We start from the raw sequence: 18,955 nt of genomic DNA, 5'->3' as shown, positions 1-18,955 counted from the left end.
TACAAAGTAGATCTAACAGGTTGAATTACAATAACCCACTTGTAGAGTAACACCTTATTCCATACTGTTTTGATCAAGATAGGGACGTGTTAAAGATTGAAACTACATTTTTTTTTAAACTAAATGCTTTTTTTGATGAATTTTTACTGATAACTACATCTTAAGATACTCAACCTATTTTATCAAAATTAAGTTATTATAAAATGAATCTGTTTTATGATTTTTTATGAAATGAATCTGATTAACGAATTTTTAATAAATGAATATGTTTTATGATTTTTTATGAAATGAATCTGATTAATGAATTTTTAATAAATGGATATGTTTTTTGAATTTTTGTTAAGATACTTAACCTACTTTTTTTTTAATGAGGTGAGAATTGACAAAACATGAAATGCTGATAGACAGCTGTATAGACAGCTATTAACGTTCTATTTTGTGAGTTTTCACTGTTAACTACAACTGAAGTTGCGTAAAGTTTACTGTCGCAAATGATCAATTTGTCAAGTTAGATAGGTTATTCCCGGAAACCTAAACCAAAATTGAAACGTATATATCGTTCATTAAGGTAATAACACGCAAAATAGTTCTACTTAAGCTACATAAGTTAAATACATTTTAACACTCTATTTTCGTTAAAAACGTATTTGATTCAAAGATTCGTCAGGATTTTTTGTACAATTAACAAATACTTACATATATACCATGTGTAATACTAGAATTTGTCATTCATGGTTTTTTGAAACCTTAAGTAAATTTTCAAAGTTTTACATTTTTCTTGAATATTGCAGAACGAAATTCTAATTTGAACTAAGAAATATTTAGCAGATTGTTCTTATTTTTTGTAATAAGTGAAAACCAACTCTTGATAATTAGATAATATTTTCACATTTAATAAAGAAAGAATAAGCGTACAGTACATAAGTTATGTCGACTAAACACATTATTGATGGCTATAGCGGTGAATATATCCGAGGGAACACAAAACATGATAAATGGATACAAAATCGACCCGATTTATCAAGGTATATCTACATTTTTCTTGGTATGTCCCTTTAACATGCATTTCTTATGTTATATGTATTATGAGACCATATCAACATTTGATCAGGTGACCACTATGTGATGTAATCGTACTTGATGAATTGGTGTAAAGGAAGGGAAATATCATAAACATTAGTATTGGTAAACAATCTAACATAAGTCCTGTCGGGCTTATTTTTCCTTCAATAGCGATGGATATTGATATGTTTATATATAATACCATAAATACATATTTTTTTTTTAACTTTCATAGCTAAAACTAAGCTCAAATATTGATTCTGTAAGCGTCTATAACTACTTGAGATATTGAGATCAGTATTGATGGGTACATCCTACACTACTTAGATATGCGCATCTTCATTTCAAAAGAGTTCCATACTGTGACATTTGTATATTTCTTTTTAAGTTTTCATAAGTTATGCAAATATAAAATAATATCAAGGTAGGTAACTCATACACAAAACAATGTATATAGCATTAGGCTTTATTTCTATCAATGTCAAAATGTTTGCAAGTATGAAAAGGATATATATGCACGATGCACTAAATATAATTATATTAAACAACAATGATAATGCGTTTTGTTTTCTGGGAAGATTTAATGAATATTGCCAAAAAAGTTTACAATTTTGTCAAGTAGAGATAAAAGTGTGTAGTTGTGCACTCCATGTATAACGACAATAAAACAAAACAAACTCGATAATATCTTAAAATAGTAGGAATTTAGGCATGAAATGATACAACTGTACGTATAATAGGGGGGGCAACTCTAAAGATGTCTAAAAGAACAATGTTGTACTATGTACACTTTGAAGTACTTACGATATCCTTCTATACTTTGATGATTAAATTATTAATTGAACATTTCATTTTTACACTTTTAATTTCTTCTCTGGAAAAATGACATTAGCATTTGCCATTCTTCTGGGAACGGGTGTTTCTTTAATCATATTTCGTCAGGTTCCATTTTGCAAATAGCTAGGGAATGAATTGAAAACTGATTTTTTTTTGATAATTTAAAGCTTACAACGGGAAACTTTCTTTCTTATGTGAGTAATAACTATCTGCCCACTTTTGACCTTTCATCAAATCAAATTTACCATTACACTTAATATCAAATCCAATTGAAATGAGTTTTGCTGACCAAAACTTTATATTAATTGCTAATGCCACCTGGTAATTCCTGTTGATCTATCGACTATCACTACCATTTTTCCAGCGTAAAACTTTCATTAAGTTGGGCAAACGTCTGTCTTTGTTCCATCGTCGATGATGTCGAAATTTCTCTCAGTGTCTTTTGAAGTCTTTAACGGGAACAATTATGCCTGATAGTTCAAACTTTGCGCGATTCTGATGCCGCTGTTGTAAAATTTGTTTCTACTCAAAACGTCACGTTATCCCATATATTGCCAGGATCGAGGACTTTGAATCCCTTATTCTATTACTGAAAATCTCCTGAAGAATAGCACGATGCCCGGTCTACCACCTCCCGTTATACCAAAAAGGCAGATGATTCATATTCATGGACTGATGTTTCTGGATATAACTATTCATGTTTTGCCAGGGTTGCATATTATTCATGTTAGGATAGTTGAAACTATGCAGGTGATGTATGAACAACCGTGGTTGCTGCATATACATAGGGTGGTTGAAGTTGTGTGATGATGTTTGATGGCGATTGTTAAAGTTGTTACGAGAAGTCATTGGTTGTTGGTTTATGACGGAATTGGTTGGTGCCATTCTTTGCTGATTGCTGCTACGTGGTTGCATAATTTGTGAATTGTGGAACGCGCGAGTCGAATGACGTGAGACAACGTTTTGATGGACAGTTCCCCTATTCTGTTGTCTCTGGAACATTGGCTTTCGTGTTTGTATCGGTGGACTTGGTATTTGATCATTGTCATCTGATATCGACTGACTTTTGATCGGTGACGAGGAAAACATTCTCATATTTACTTTTTGAGTTATTGGCGGATGGAAACTATTCCATGATGCGATTGGTTGAACAGGTTCCGCAACCTTTTGAGTTTTGGTTACTTTCTTTTCCTTTTTTGGTGTTCTTACAATCTTAAAATGTCGTGTTTTTCGAACAAAGACCGGAGTACTTAGCGGGCCTCTCATCGGATTATACAAATGGTTATTTCTTTCTGTTGGGTAGAACCAGGGCGCATAGGGCGGCAAATACATTGGTCGCTGTATTATAACGGTATGTGGAGGAGGGATTGTTATGCCACCATCTGATGCGATTGGAATGACACCAAACGGAGAAGTAACAGATGAAGTGGGCTTTGCTATGGTCTTAACAAGAAACGTTTTCTTTACATCCCCGCTCCCTTTTACTTGTATTTTTTCCGCATTTGAAATTTCATTGATTGTCGATGACGGAATGTTTGCGACTTTTTCAACTGGCTTTGCATCTCTAACTGGAATCGTATTATCAACCACAGAGACCTTTTCGGCAGGTAAGGGAATGGCGTTTGCCTCGGGAACGACTTTTTCTACGGCGATGATATTTTCTATTGGGTGAACATTTTCCACGGGTAGGGCATTTTCCATCGGAAGGACATTTTCCATCGGAAGGACATTTTCAACTGGCAGGGTATTTTCTAATGGAAGAGCATTTTCTACTGCAACGATATTTTCGGGAGGCACGACTTTTTCAGCCTTTTCCATAGCTTTGACGGGCATTGCATTTTCAACAGGAATAACTTCGACAGGTATTGTATTTTCAACAGGAATAACATTTTCCTTACTCGGTTGCTCCATGATAGGTAAAATTTCTATGTGTTTCTTAATCTTAGAGACATCAGGTGTCTGATGCAAGGAATTTTCCTGACTACCGAAGAAGGGTATACTCGGAGATGGCTCGTTAAATGGTACTGGATTATTAACTGTTAATGCTTCTTTCGGAATTTTAATCATAGCATCTCTTAAAGATATCCCTTCAACAATCGCTGTTTCAAGATCAACCGGAAGAGCTAAAGGATCGACAGTTACAGACATGCCGAGAGTTTTAGGTCCCGGAATTATGGGTAAAATATTTGCTTCGACATTAGGCGACGCATTTGGCTCATTAGGATTGATAAAATTTAGGAGAATATTTTTGACAGCAGGGCTTGCTTCTGTTTTCTTCTGTTCTTTTATTATAGTGACTGTGTCTGGTATTGGAGCTGTCTCTTCCGACGGTGCAATTTGTTCTGTTGCTATGGGTACATCGTAACAGTTTTCACCACATGGTGATTTAACAACCTGTGGGAGGTCTGCAACCGCTGCTGGTTTGTCATAAACAATTGGATCAGTAACCGGTTCGGTTTGAACAACGTGGGGCGGAATAGGAAAAACCGGAGCGACAGGCTCTTCCGGAAGAAAGTTTGCCGTTTGAGGCTCAATATTAGCCACCTCCTTTATTGCGTACTCATTGTTTTTTTCGGAAGTTGGTGCTTTCAGAATTTTTACGGGGTTATTTGTTAAGTCAACCGTCTTTTTCTCTAAATTTGACTCGGGAATAATCGGTCGTGCTGTTGGACCACTTACGACACCCCCTTCGCTGTTAGCAGCTGCATACGAATCCCACGGCTTGATATCGAATCCTGGGGAAATCAAATCATTATTACTAGAACCTTCTGCTCTTGGAATATCTGCAATGCTCGACCCGTCAAATGGTCCTCTGTCTTTTGTTACTGGGACCACAGGAACCACAGGAACCACAGGAACTACAGGAACCACTGGTGCTACTTCAACAGAGGGCATTGAAAGTACTGTATCCTTCAAATGGTTAATAGAGCTCATATCTGGAGCCGACAATGATGGCGATTTTTTTCTTTCATTTCTATCTTGTACCGATATTAATGATTCGGGTATTTCAGGATCAACCCAGGCTCCAGGATTTTCTCTATTTTCTGAATTTGTTATAGAACCTTTCTGAATAACCGTATCAGACACTGACTCTATTTGAGGCTGTGCGGATTGCTGAGATGGATCTTCCCAATGTGAAATAACATAATTCTCTTGGAACGCCTTATCAATAGCTGTTGCAACAGTAGTCTCGACTTGATTTTGCGCCACCGGAAGTGGATCTGGGTCGATCCAGTCAGCCGTTTTATCAAATGACATGTCAGGTGGTGAAGGTTTTGGCTCAGGCTCTGTTTCGACTTTGACATGATGTTTTATAGAGGGCTTTCTTTTCCCCTTTCGTTCTCTTAATACTGGAAACGAAAAAGTTTTCCCCTTTTTCTTCGGCTTACTTTTACTTGCCGTTTCCGTAACTTCTTTTGATGTTAATCCTGACAATGATGACGTAAGTGGTTTCTGTGTAGTTGGTTTGGGATCCTCTTTTAAACTAACCCCGTCACATGTTTTACAGCAAATGTTTTCTCTCGTCTCCTTGTCGTATTTCCCACACAGATTAGCATCACATACGAAGGATTTGTCGCCATATTCACAGCCTAAAATTTTAGATAAACAACGACAATGTAATAATGTTATGGTATCTTGTAATCCTATATTATAATGGTCTATTTCAATTAATATGTCTTTTACTGTTTTACAAATAACAAACATTTGATTGCGAGACGGAGTACGGCTTATTATGAAAGTATTTATTTTTGTGGTTTTGTTTATCCTCATAAACAGCCAAAACCCTTGTAATAACATAACTCACCATATCTTATCGTGGGTGTATCACAAATAAGCAAAGAAATTATCAATCAATTAAAAACACGCATTTTCCATCTTCACAACATTGTTGAATATGCATACCTGAAACGTCTTGTTTCTTGAAGGAGCATGATAAACAACAAAACTCTTCTATAGAAGTATAGCAGTACCCGCTGCTCTCCTCAACCAGCTCATAACAACTCTTTCCCTTATAGATGGCTCCTGATTTGTCGAAACAATCATCTGTAGACAGGAACATGAAAATAAACAAATGAAAACATTAGAATTGCGCAAGGATACAATATATGACATAGCACCAACACAATGTAGGACAAACATTCTACAGCGTCACGTGGTTTTAACAAAACTCAAATTTAAAGCAGTCATATCCCACATATCGCTTTGAATTTATGTAAGAATTGTTTTTGTTGTTGTTAACTGTGTATAAACTACATTTTTTACAGATATTTTAAATGGTGTAAAAATAGAAAATAAAGCGCATGTGTGCCAGATCGGGACCTCGATCTCATTCTCTGTCAAAAATGTATTCATACGCTCCAGACTTAAGTCTATGTTTTCTAAGGTACATGTAAACGTCAATTTTGTTGGTAAGGCCAGATGGAGAAAACATATTGAAAATGTAAATATGAATATTTGTGAATGACATGCAACGCCTTTTTTTCGGAGATTTTTAAAGACATAATATAACGTCCAGTCCTTATGCTTTATTAATAAATTTAGTACAATGAAATTATAAAAAATATTGTCGCTTGGTCAAAATAACATGTATCACAAAGTCAACAAACACGTTTAATTCAAAATAAAACTAATGAATGTAACATCGCGCCAATTCCCTATTATTTTGGTTTGGTAGTGTTTTTTTTTATTAGAAGTAGATATTTTCTTACATTTTATGCATCTTTTTAAAATAACATGGAACATTCAATTTTGTATCATTCAAATAAGCCAAAAACGCATGCAGAACAATCGTCGTAATATCATGGACAGTGAATGTAGTTTTCTATTGAATGTCAAACCATGCATATGTCTTACAAATTATAGGAGACTTGTATGAGATATAAGGAAGATGGCCTAATTAGTTCGCTTTGGAGATGTCAGGTGTCACGAATACACCTGCTTAACTGTATCTACACAAAGAATTATAAACAGACCTATTTGGACTTATAGTCACGCACACAGACTGTTTATATTATCTTAGATGTTCCTGTATTTATTAGTGATCTCCGTGTCGTCTGGGCAAGTCATTACCAATTCAAGGAGAATTAGATCATGTTTTTCGGTAGAGTACATTTTAGGTTACATCCAAGTAATGTCACTATCTAAAAAAAATCAATTGAATTATTCAACGAGTATAATTATTTGTGTTTTCGTTTATAATCTTTTAGATCAATTCTCCCTTCAAATACTATGGGGATACTTAATGTAATCAAACATTTTTAAGTTACTTAGTATTTTGGAGATCTCAAATTTTAGTGCTTAACATGATTTAAATTGATGACGAATTAGCGAATTGCTGGTCGTAAAAAATAAACAGAAAGTGTAATTAGTACATTAACGATAAAGCGATGAAGCTAAATGGAATCACCACTTAAGGGGCATTTAAACAGCAAATCCAGCCAAAACAGTTGATATTTTACAATGCTATAAATCCCTACTAGGGTGCAATTTAATAGAAGTAACTTGGTAAAATTTTGATATGCATCATGTCAAACTGTGGGCCTTGCTGTTGACATTTAATTTGTTCAGTTGTTTGTAAATTTCAACAAAACATGAGAAAAATGTATGTTTCAGGGGGACATAATTAACTCATATGTATCGCATTTATTGCGCAAAACAGTCATGTCGTTTTGCTCACAAGAGTCTAAAGCACAAAATAGGAGCATTGGTTTAACTAGATTTGGCTTTATGATATGTATTAACACAGATTTTATTTTGACCTTGAAATGCAAATGGCGGTTGTGATTAATATCACACAATTATGGCATATAAGAAGGTATTTCAAACGTCAAAAATGCTCTTATTAGATACCACATGTATAAAGAACTCTAGACATGACAGGAAGACTGTTTTTAGGAAAAATTGTTCATCCGTTCAGTTTGAGGTAAAATATTTATATTTCCGAAAAAGGTCCAAAACTCACCAGTTTGACAATTTGTCTTAAAAGGTCATTCTTACTATAATCAGATGTCTTAAAAGTATGATATTGGAGCATTTTTAATGGCTGAAATGCCCCCTTTATGCCATATCTGTGTAATATCATCCACAGCCGCCATTTGCATTTCAAGGTCAAAACATGTGTTTATACCTACATAAAGTCAAATCCGGTCAAACAAATGCTCCTACCCTGTGCTATAGACACTTGTGAGCATGACAGCTGGGCTATTTTTCAGTTTTGGTTATTTTTGTGACTTAGAATTATTCCATGCTATAACTTACCCAAAGTAGCTCTATAGAAGAAATTGTTAGCATCTACATTAAATTATTCGTGATTTTAAGACACTACATGTCCAAACAAACATTTTGGTATATTATATGACTATTTTTGTGCAAATTTTAAGATATTTATTCGTGTTTGAAATTCAACATTATTCAGCTATATAGATGACCCTTAAGTGGGTAGGTTGACAGTGCATCGCGACATTTTAAACAAAGGTAAGATGATCGTCTGATCTACTAACCGTCACTGTTCTGCATCAGGTCATAGAGCTTGATGTTGCCTTGCGAGAGACCGACAAATACGGACATCAGTAGGAAAAGTGAACATGGTAGTTTCGTGCGGGTCATCGTGACGACACCATCCACTGTAAAGAGAAGATTAGTAGAATATTATACATTTAATACATCGAGGAGTCCAACAAATGACAATTCATTCATTCATTCATTCATTCATTCATTCATCCATTAATTAATTCATTCATTCATTCATTCATTCATTCATTCATTCATTAATTCATTCATTCATTCATTCATTCATTCATTCATTCATTCATTTTCATTCATTCATTCATACAGACAGATTTTGCTTTTGGAATAAGAAGTGCCTTAGTTTCTCTGATATTTCAAAATTTCTTTCATTATTCAATATATGTAAGCTATGTTGCTGTACGGTATATACCGTAAAACTGGCTTTTCTTTGCGATTTGCTTCCAAAAGTGCTAAATACTTTTTGTGATTTTTTTTTCCGGTTTTTATAACGGTGATTTTCTATAATATCATTTCAAAAACAACAATGGCAATGTGTCATTGAACGCTTCCGGTAGTACAAACACCTGCAAAACAAAAACAATATTTACCCATAAAATAACATGTTAAACGATAGAACATATTGATGTACAGTTTCCTGAAAGTTAAAAATGATGTAGCCGCCACAAAAAAAGAAGGAGTTATGTCCCTTGCATCATGTTGTCATCAATGAAAAAAAACTAATTGAAAACGACTAATATGAAAGCAAAGGAAATTTTAATCAGGAAATAGATGTGAACAGTGCCATGAAATTAACATAAACTAAATAAATACGTCAAAAAAGTCAAACACAGTATTTGAATTTGAAGTTTCCGCATCAGTTAAAACATATCCTATGAATGTAATAAATGTAGATACAAATGAATCACTGCTGAGAAACTGTCAATGTAATAAAAAAGTGGTATTGTGATTTAACATTGTTATTGTCTAATGAGTATGTCAATATGCCTGCTACTTGCTCGGGATACGATACACGTTATAGATATATTTGTTTTGTAGGCTTATTATGACTCTTATTACGAATTTAAGCCTTTTATCTCCTCCTTTTTTTCTTTTTCTGTTGAGTTAACATGGCGAATAACAAACCTGAATTGAATATTCCTCACTGATATATTTCCCTTTCTCCGTAATTAACTTAATTAACTTGGTAATTACAATTACAATACAAACGTTCGCTAGAAAAACTCCAAATAACAAATATGACGGAGGGATTATCCGGATTAAATTTTCTTTACAGGAAACGTTGATTTCAAATAAAACAGTTAATATTGACAAAAATGCAATCAATTTAAGATAATTTGATTACGAAGGTAAAGGTCGGATTTCAACCCCTTTATTAAATAAGGATATAAAAAAATAGAGCAGAAATTGAAAAAAATAACCAAAAGTAAAGGAAAATAATGTATTCTTTAACATTTCCAAAATCAATTTATAGCGAGCACGTGTTGTATATATAATTCTTGATAAACATTTTGCGAGGAAAGAATGCAGCAGTGATGCCAAACTATAAATTATTAATACAGTGACAATCTGTTTTCCATTACGAGATGCAGCATATGTCAAAGTATAAACAGCGAATTAAACATACATACAAATTGTCGGTCATATGTCATGACTCTACTCGTTGTCATTCCATTGTGTTCCCATGTCCCTTTGTCGATAACCTTTTACGGGACACAAATCCAGATGCAAAGGACCAATAGAGGCCAAGGAGTCACCATGTGGTATGTGACTTGTGGCCTTTCTAGCTACGTCGCAGGGCCATTCCAGTCTATCGCAATGATTAATATGAAGCGCCGCTATAGAGGTCATGACCTTATGTCGTAAATGACAATTATTTGATCCAAACAATTTGTGAGTGACGGTTGAGGGCAGTGGTCATGCTGATGAACGCATTAAGACGGAAACATTCTTAAAAATAAAAATCACTGTCCTAGGTTTTCTTATATTAAAGCCTGTTGGTAGACGTCATGTATTTGACTCAATAAAGTAATTGATTTAAACTTGGATAACCCGGACTTTTACATCAATCTTTAGCCAGTATGTTAAGGTGTTACCCTTCGTAGTAATCCATCGACTAATTCCTTCTTGTACCACTATAAAATATTAAGTTAATTATCAGCTTTGATACATTTAGAATGTGTACCTATTTAACTCAGGAAATTAACGATAATTATTATTTATTTTTAATATCAAATTCATGATTTTATAAAATGAATTTTGGTCGCAAAATATGTTTTTAGATATTCAAACCTATGTTTTCGTCATTAAACAAATATAATTTGAATCTCACCAATAACTATTAAGATTTTATAATATAATGCACATAAAAAAAGACCAATGTTATATCCACAATCGTAGATGAATTTGAATAATATGAACATGGTGTTAAGTTGACTCGGATACGACATTACTGGGAGACATTCTTACCTTAGTCTGGAATGTAAAGTACCAGGTATTGATTATGTTGCCAAGAGTGAATACATAGCTGAAGGGTGCTAGTGTTCCAGACAAGGGCTGATTTGAAAGAAGAGATTTACAATATTCTTTTTTCGTCGAGAGAAAGGCAATAGACTTATTCATCAACAAAAATATTCTGCTTTAAAATATAATACATAAAGGGGTAATACTTAAATGTCTGAAAAGTGGGATTCTTCTTACATATTTTGTTCATACGGAATAGTCTGAGGCAGTAGTAATATATTATGATTTTTACTTGAACTAAAACATTGCGTTCAGTCAAAACAATTTGATCAATATAATGTCTAATGTATATGGTTCATCTCAAGCATTGATTTGTCTGTTCAAAATTAACTCGACTTTCTAAACTTTTGATTATAACAACGCTTACTTAAGGCACACTGGTCCATTATTCTGTCTCTAACAGTTGTTTGTTGCATGTCTATATCCATTACACCTTATCATTGTGTTTCTATTCATATCTAAAGATGCTGTTCAATTGGGTGACTTTTGGTACAGTGCTTTCGAAATTCCCCATATCGGCTGATACACAAAGCTGTGTTGAAAAAATGTCATTGAGTGTTGGGCAACAGGCTATATTAACGATCATCAATCGCTTTCCTTTATCAAAGAGTTTATTCGAAGAAAGGCAATGGGGATTGTGCAAAAGGCGATATTAATGAGCATGAATCACTTTTATTTAGCAAAGAGTTCATTGAAAGACGGCGATGGGGATTGGGCAGAAGGCTTATGCCTTAGATCTACATCTTAGTTTCGTGAGGTGTTACACTCATGGAATGATGTTTGACAAGATTTTGTTATGTGTGTAACAATCAGATATCTCTGTACAGTTATTGCTAGGCTACGTGAAGTATTACAATGATATAACCGTGTAGCAGATTGGATAACTCATCACTGACACTTGATTAGCACGCCACGTAATGATTTAACGAGACAGCATTGCAAACAGAAAAACAACTTGTGATTATAATTCCGATGACATTCATTTTGAGTATCATCATTATTATTTCGAATGTTATGAAAATTGATTGACAAGTTTCAAATTTCATAAAGTCAACTTTGACCTTATAAACGTATTCAAATATAGAAAGATATTTATACGAAAATTATCTACTTTAATTAAACGATGTGTTTAAATGATTAGTGGTTAGAAGATACTGTCATCCTGTAAAGGTGCCTCCATAAAGAATATTTTACGGCCATTGTTGTGCTACAGTCATTTAATTAAACTCCAGCTTTAGTGAATTTTCATTATGAACTTTGCCATTAATTATGTAAATCTACAGGTAGACTGAACTAGACAATCAATGATTAATGGTTCTCGTGTCTATGCTGTAGGATCTACATTTAAATTCTTAGCGAATTTTGGCTGTAATTCAGGCTCAAAGAGAATAACTTACAAAAGTTACAAAATTGATTGAACTGTTTTTTCAACTTTGAGTTAGAATAACAGTTTCGTTTAAAAATCGGTATATAATTTATTCGTTTTCACGATTCTGGTTGAATTACGTTTACATAGAAAAGAAATCCCGTCTTAAGCTTAAATTATCATTACTCTCTAAGCAGAATAAAGAGTCATGACTTATCGATGAGGAAATTAGCTTATGAAGAAGTTATTATAAATGTTTTTTGATGTTGCAAATCATTATCGAAAACTTGGTATAACATTTACATCACTGTCTTTTCTCTAACACTAGCGCTGTGGTTCAGTAAGTAATGTTTTAAACACTTGAATGGCGACCTTATAACCAAAGATTTGGCATAATCATCCACTCCTACCAGCGTTTCCTGTTTTCAATGAATTGCGTTACTTTAGCAGGAGAAAACGTTATATAGATAAAACACAAATAAATCATTAACATAAACGCTAAGTAATTATAGTCTGATACACCTTGTATAAGATTGTTTTTTTTAGCCCGTGGAAGAATGGGCGAAGGTATGCAGCAGTTTGTCTAATTATTATTTGGTATACACGATAATTGATACATTAAATGTATTGCTGTTGCAACAAAATATACCCTTAGATATATAGTAATGCTCAAAATTTTCGTGCTTTTACCAAACGTTTTACACAGAAAGAATCATTGGTCGAGTCACTTAATAAGCGGTCGTTATTTTACCTTTTCTTTTTTCTACGATCATGTTTTCACGATTTCATTCTACCGTAAAATATAGATAAAAATGATCTAGTTCCCAGTATGTGAACAAGGAGAAGGGAATTGATGTATAAACATATATATTTCCTAAGCGAGAATTTCTAACATCCCCCAAAAAATCTTAGTATTTACATTAAAACAAACATAAACAAACAAAAAACATCAACAAAAATTAAAAAAATAATTATGATGATCATAAATACATAAAAAAAACAAATGTCAAATCAGCTATTTTCCCTGAGTGGTTCTCGCGATTACGTTTAAAACATTATATTATTCAATTACTATATATAGATAAGATTCTAGCTCGCAAGCGGAAATGAACATCATTACAGTCAATTAATCTACAGGTAAAATGTATCCTGTGGTTCGGCGGTTGTGTACTTATATCAGGTAAAATGTACCTGTGGTTCGGCGGTAGTGTACTTATATCAGGTAAAATGTACCTGTGGTTTGGCGGTAGTGTACTTATATCAGGTAAAATGTATCCTGTGGTTTGGCGGTAGTGTACTTATATCAGGTAAAATGTACCTGTGGTTCGGCGGTAGTGTACTTATATCAGGTAAAATGTATCCTGTGGTTCGGCGGTAGTGTACTTATATCAGGTAAAATGTATCCTGTGGTTCGGCGGTAGTGTACTTATATCAGGTAAAATGTATCCTGTGGTTCGGTAGTAGTGTACTTATATCAGGTAAAATGTATCCTGTGGTTATATCAGGTAAAATGTATCATGTGATTCGGCGATAGTGTATTTATATCAGGTAAAATGTATCCTGTGGTTCGGCGGTAGTGTACTTATATCAGGTAAAATGTATCCTGTGGTTCGTCGGTAGTGTACTTATATCAGGTAAAATGTATCCTGTGGTTCGGCGGTAGTGTACTTATATCAGGTAAAATGTATCCTGTGGTTCGGCGGTAGTGTACTTATATCAGGTAAAATGTATCCTGTGGTTCGGTGGTAGTGTACTTATATCAGGTAAAATGTATCCTGTGGTTATATCAGGTAAAATGTATCATGTGGTTCGGCGGTAGTGTACTTATATCAGGTAAAATGTATGCTGTGGTTCGGCGGTAGTGTACTTATATCAGGTAAAATGTATCCTGTGGTTATATCAGGTCAAATGTATCCTGTGGTTCGGCGGTAGTGTACTTATATCAGGTAAAATGTATCCTGTGGTTATATCAGGTAAAATGTATCCTGTGGTTCGGCGGTAGTGTACTTATATCAGGTAAAATGTATCCTGTGGCTCGGCGGTAGTGTACTTATATCAGGTAAAATGTATCCTGTGGTTCGGCGGTTGTGTACTTATATCAGGTAAAATGTATCCTGTGGTTCGGCGGTAGTGTACTTATATCAGGTAAAATGTATCCTGTGGTTATATCAGGTAAAATGTATCCTGTGGTTCGGCGGTAGTGTACTTATATCAGGTAAAATGTATCCTGTGGTTCGGCGGTAGTATACTTATATCAGGTAAAATGTATCCTGTGGTTATATCAGGTAAAATGTATCCTGTGGTTCGGCGGTAGTGTACTTATATCAGGTAAAATGTATCCTGTGATTCGGCGGTAGTGTACTTATATCAGGTAAAATGTATCCTGTGGTTCGGCGGTAGTGTACTTATATCAGGTAAAATGTATCCTGTGGTTCGGCGGTAGTGTACTTATATCAGGTAAAATGTATCCTGTGGTTCGGCGGTAGTGTACTTATATCAGGTAAAATGTATCCTGTGGTTCGGCGGTTGTGTACTTATATCAGGTAAAATGTATCCTGTGGTTCGGCGGTTGTGTACTTATATCAGGTAAAATGTATCCTGTTGTTCGGCGGTAGTGTACTTATATCAGGTAAAATGTATCCTGTGGTTCGGCGGTTGTGTACTTATATCAGGTAAAATGTATCCTGTGGTTCGGCGGTAGTAAAGTAGTACTTCTATCAGGTAAAATGTATCCTGTGGTTCGGCGGTTGTGTACTTATATCAGGTAAAATGTATCCTTTGGTTCGGTGGTAGTGTACTTATATCAGGCAATTGTATCCTGTGGTTCGGCGGTTGTGTACTTATATCAGGTAAAATGTATCCTGTGGTTCGGCGGTAGTGTACTTATATCAGGTAAAATGTATCCTGTTGTTCGGCGGTAGTGTACTTATATCAGGTAAAATGTATCCTGTGGTTCGGCGGTAGTGTACTTATATCAGGTAAAATGTATCCTGTGGTTCGGCGGTTGTGTACTTATATCAGGTAAAATGTATCCTGTGGTTCGGCGGTCGTGTACTTATATCAGGTAAAATGTATCCTGTGGTTCGGCGGTAGTACAGTAGTACTTATATCAGGTACACTTTTCGTTCCTGTTTAAACTATCTTGAGACACACGTGCTATGATTTTTTTATCTGCTGTAATAATAAATGTCAATCTTATCATGATAAGACTCTATTTGATTGTCAAATAACAAGCTGATAACAATTAGATTATGGCTATTTAGCATGTTAATTGTTTCCTGGTTAATATTGACTATAAAAGGTATACCTATCGTACTATAGGCGCAAACTGGACGTCACAGGCGCCATTCATTATAATCAATTTAACATTTTCCGGATCCGCAAATGGAAATTATATCATTATCATTTAACGACCGAATCCAATTACATGTTGGTACAATGAGCATTGAATTTGTTTTAATATCCATTAGAGATAAAATAATTGTTTTCGTTAGTTGCCACTTTAAACTAAATAATCCTTCAAAGGAAAAAATCCTTTAAAGTAAAGAATTCTCCAAGGAAAAGAATCCATCATGGAAAAAAATCCTTCATAGTTAAGAATCCCTCAGAGCAAAAAGATCCTGGAAAGTCAAGAATCCTTCAAAGTCAAGTTTTGAAAATCGAACCGAGTTCCTCCGGGAACACATTGCTTTCCCCCGTCTCCTTGTAAATACTTAGAAATCGATAAAAAGCAAAAAATAATACCGACATAATAACGAAACCATAAATCGAAATCGAAATCGATAAAAACAAAAAAGAATATCGACATAACAAAATCATAAGTTTAATTTAACCTGCTAAAAGTAAGATATGAAAAAAATATAAATCCATTTATTAGAATGGAAACTCCTGAAAAGTACCAGAAGAAAGAGACCAGGTGGCTCTGGGGAGTAGGCGTCTTCTACTCAATAGTTTGCCCAGGTCCCGATTGTTTGGCTGTCGTTGGTTAGTAATTAGTGTTCGCTATAAAACGAACATAAACACCAGATCTATTTTATGTTCGTTGTCATCATTGGCGGAAAACACATCACATTTGCCGAAAGATCATTTCCAATAATTAATTAACAGGGAAGTAACGTAACTATATTGGTAATTGAAATAAAATATTTGTCCAGACTTTTTTTTTTCAGATTGCTGCTTGAACAAAAAAAGTGCTGATCAAAAAAATTTCAACCAATAGCTTCAGATACAAAAATATAAAATAATTCCTAATAATTAGGTAATAATAACTCGCATTACAATGTCCAGTTGAAGATATTAAATTAAAAAGGAAACTCAATAAAAACATTGTTTCGTTTTCATCGTCGGAATCGTAATTGAGATGTTCTGTGTTGTTCGTTACTTGTATCGAAGTAGTGAAACAGTGAGGACTGGGATATTAGATTTTATTAGATTGACATCATATTATATTTTTGTGCTTGTGCAAGATTATCTCCCCGATTACAGAGATTTTCTTGAAGGTTGTATTTTAGTTGTAACCAATTTTGAAATTCCTTCGACCATATTTAGGCTCACATATATATATTCGTTTTGTCCTAACACAACTAGTACATGTTATAAGCAGCAGGCAAGCTCCCAGTGTAGAAATAGTAGAGAAAAAGAAGGCAAAACGTATAGCAATCAAGCAGCAATAACCAAAATGTCATCAAAACATAAAAGAAAACATTCCATCGCATTGATAACGGACATTATTGGGCCATCTAATACGTAATTGCAACATACTATGGGGTAGTTCAATGTAGACTGGTAAATGAAACCGAAAAAATAATCTAGAATGAATCCAACATTCGTCGCCTCATTTTAATGCCTCTATCCCAGAACGGAGTGTCAAATAGCACAGAAACGCATTTTTGACCCCTACATATTTCAACACAGCAAACTTAAAAGTGAACCGTCGATGATTATGACTGAAGGACGGAGAAACCAAACAAGATGATATTAATCAGATTCAATGCAACTTCTGATAATCTTATTACCTATGGACCTCATTAAATAATAATAGAGCTTATGCAAATATCCTATGTAGAGAGGAAAACATATGGGAGAGGTTATCAGGGCGATCACGTAACAAAATGAAAGAGGAGGAAATGGTTTGGTAAGACAAATCACTCACTGTCATTTATTCCAGATTAACATTATACATTAACAAGTCTGATAGTTTTGCGAACGATAAGATTTGATTCTCCCTTACTTAATTCATTTCAAAACAAAAATCAGTCATGACATTGGTTCTAAAACGACCATTCCTTGAAGTAAATACAAAATTAAATCTATTTTAACATATATCTCCTAAACTGTGAAATTAAGTCCCAATGTGTAAAACCGATATGTTTTATAACATAGAATTAAATGTGTTGATAATATCCACACTATTCTCTCCTTAGTCATATTTACGCTGGACACAACTTTTACTTAAGAATTTACTGGTACTGTTGTCGGTAATTTCCTTATTGAATCTGTATTACCTATATCAACACGCTAAGGTCATTAACGTAGGTACCTGTTGAGGACGTCGGAAGCGTACGATAGGAGGGAGTTTCCTTAATCACGACCCATTAGTGTAGTTGAAGGCTAAGGGTTGACATTCGGTCTATCACGTATACTACAGATTACCGCATCAGCTCCTCTTTTTGTCATGACTAGCATTTAAATTGTGCCAGCATATGTATCGTGTTAACCAACATGATTATGTGTTTACGCTATTAACAATGAAAGAATAAGAGAAAAAAATAATACAAAAAATAAGAATAAGAAGAAAAAAGAATTAGAAAAAAGATTAAATAGATAAATAAAGATAATAAAATTGCATCATACAGCTGTATCGTCCTTCTAGGATTCGTCAGTGAATTAAGGTAACCTAAAATTATTCAATATATTACTTTTCTTTACAATAGTTGATATCAATAGTACATCACATACATGTGTACACTCTGAACAACGTCTTTATTCAAATACATACATTAAATGTGATATGCAGATTGGTCGTTCTGATGTTGTAATTATTTCTCTCAACATCAGTTGCAGTAATTGTCTCTATCAACATATATCAATTGTCCTTTTTCATTGCCCATCCATTCCGATCCAATACAATATGTATTAACACTTGGCATTTCATTGAAATGATGCTAAACCAATGGAGAATTTTCACTTCTACACGAATATTTGTATTAGATTTCCAAAATATATATACATTTCAGATGAACGAAAAATTCATTTGAAATATCTCATGGTCTTTAACACTCAATATTTCGAACATGCATGCGTTGTTTCGCTATATACAAGCTAAGTACGTTAATATCAGTATAGAATATCAGTAGGAGAAGCTATTTTAGAGTCGTATACAAGAAAAAAAATAGAACACAAGTACAAAAAGCAATAAACCTCCATTCATAAGGAAGACACAGGGTAGACAAAAAAGCAAAAATTAAAAAAAACAAATAAATAAATAAATAGATAAAAATAAAAATAAGGTGTACAATTAAACCCAATGTTTTAAAGCTGGAACTACTATATTCAGGCGATGTAAAATTTCCACTTACCTGCTGGCTTAAGGCGATGGTATGTTGTTCGGCCAGCAAATGAAACGCCCGAGTGGCGAAGATG

This window comes from Pecten maximus, chromosome 19, assembly GCF_902652985.1.
Source record: "Pecten maximus chromosome 19, xPecMax1.1, whole genome shotgun sequence".
Classification (NCBI taxonomy): domain Eukaryota; kingdom Metazoa; phylum Mollusca; class Bivalvia; order Pectinida; family Pectinidae; genus Pecten; species Pecten maximus.
The sequence above is the reverse complement of the archived record's forward strand: the minus strand, read 5'-3'. Positions refer to the sequence as shown.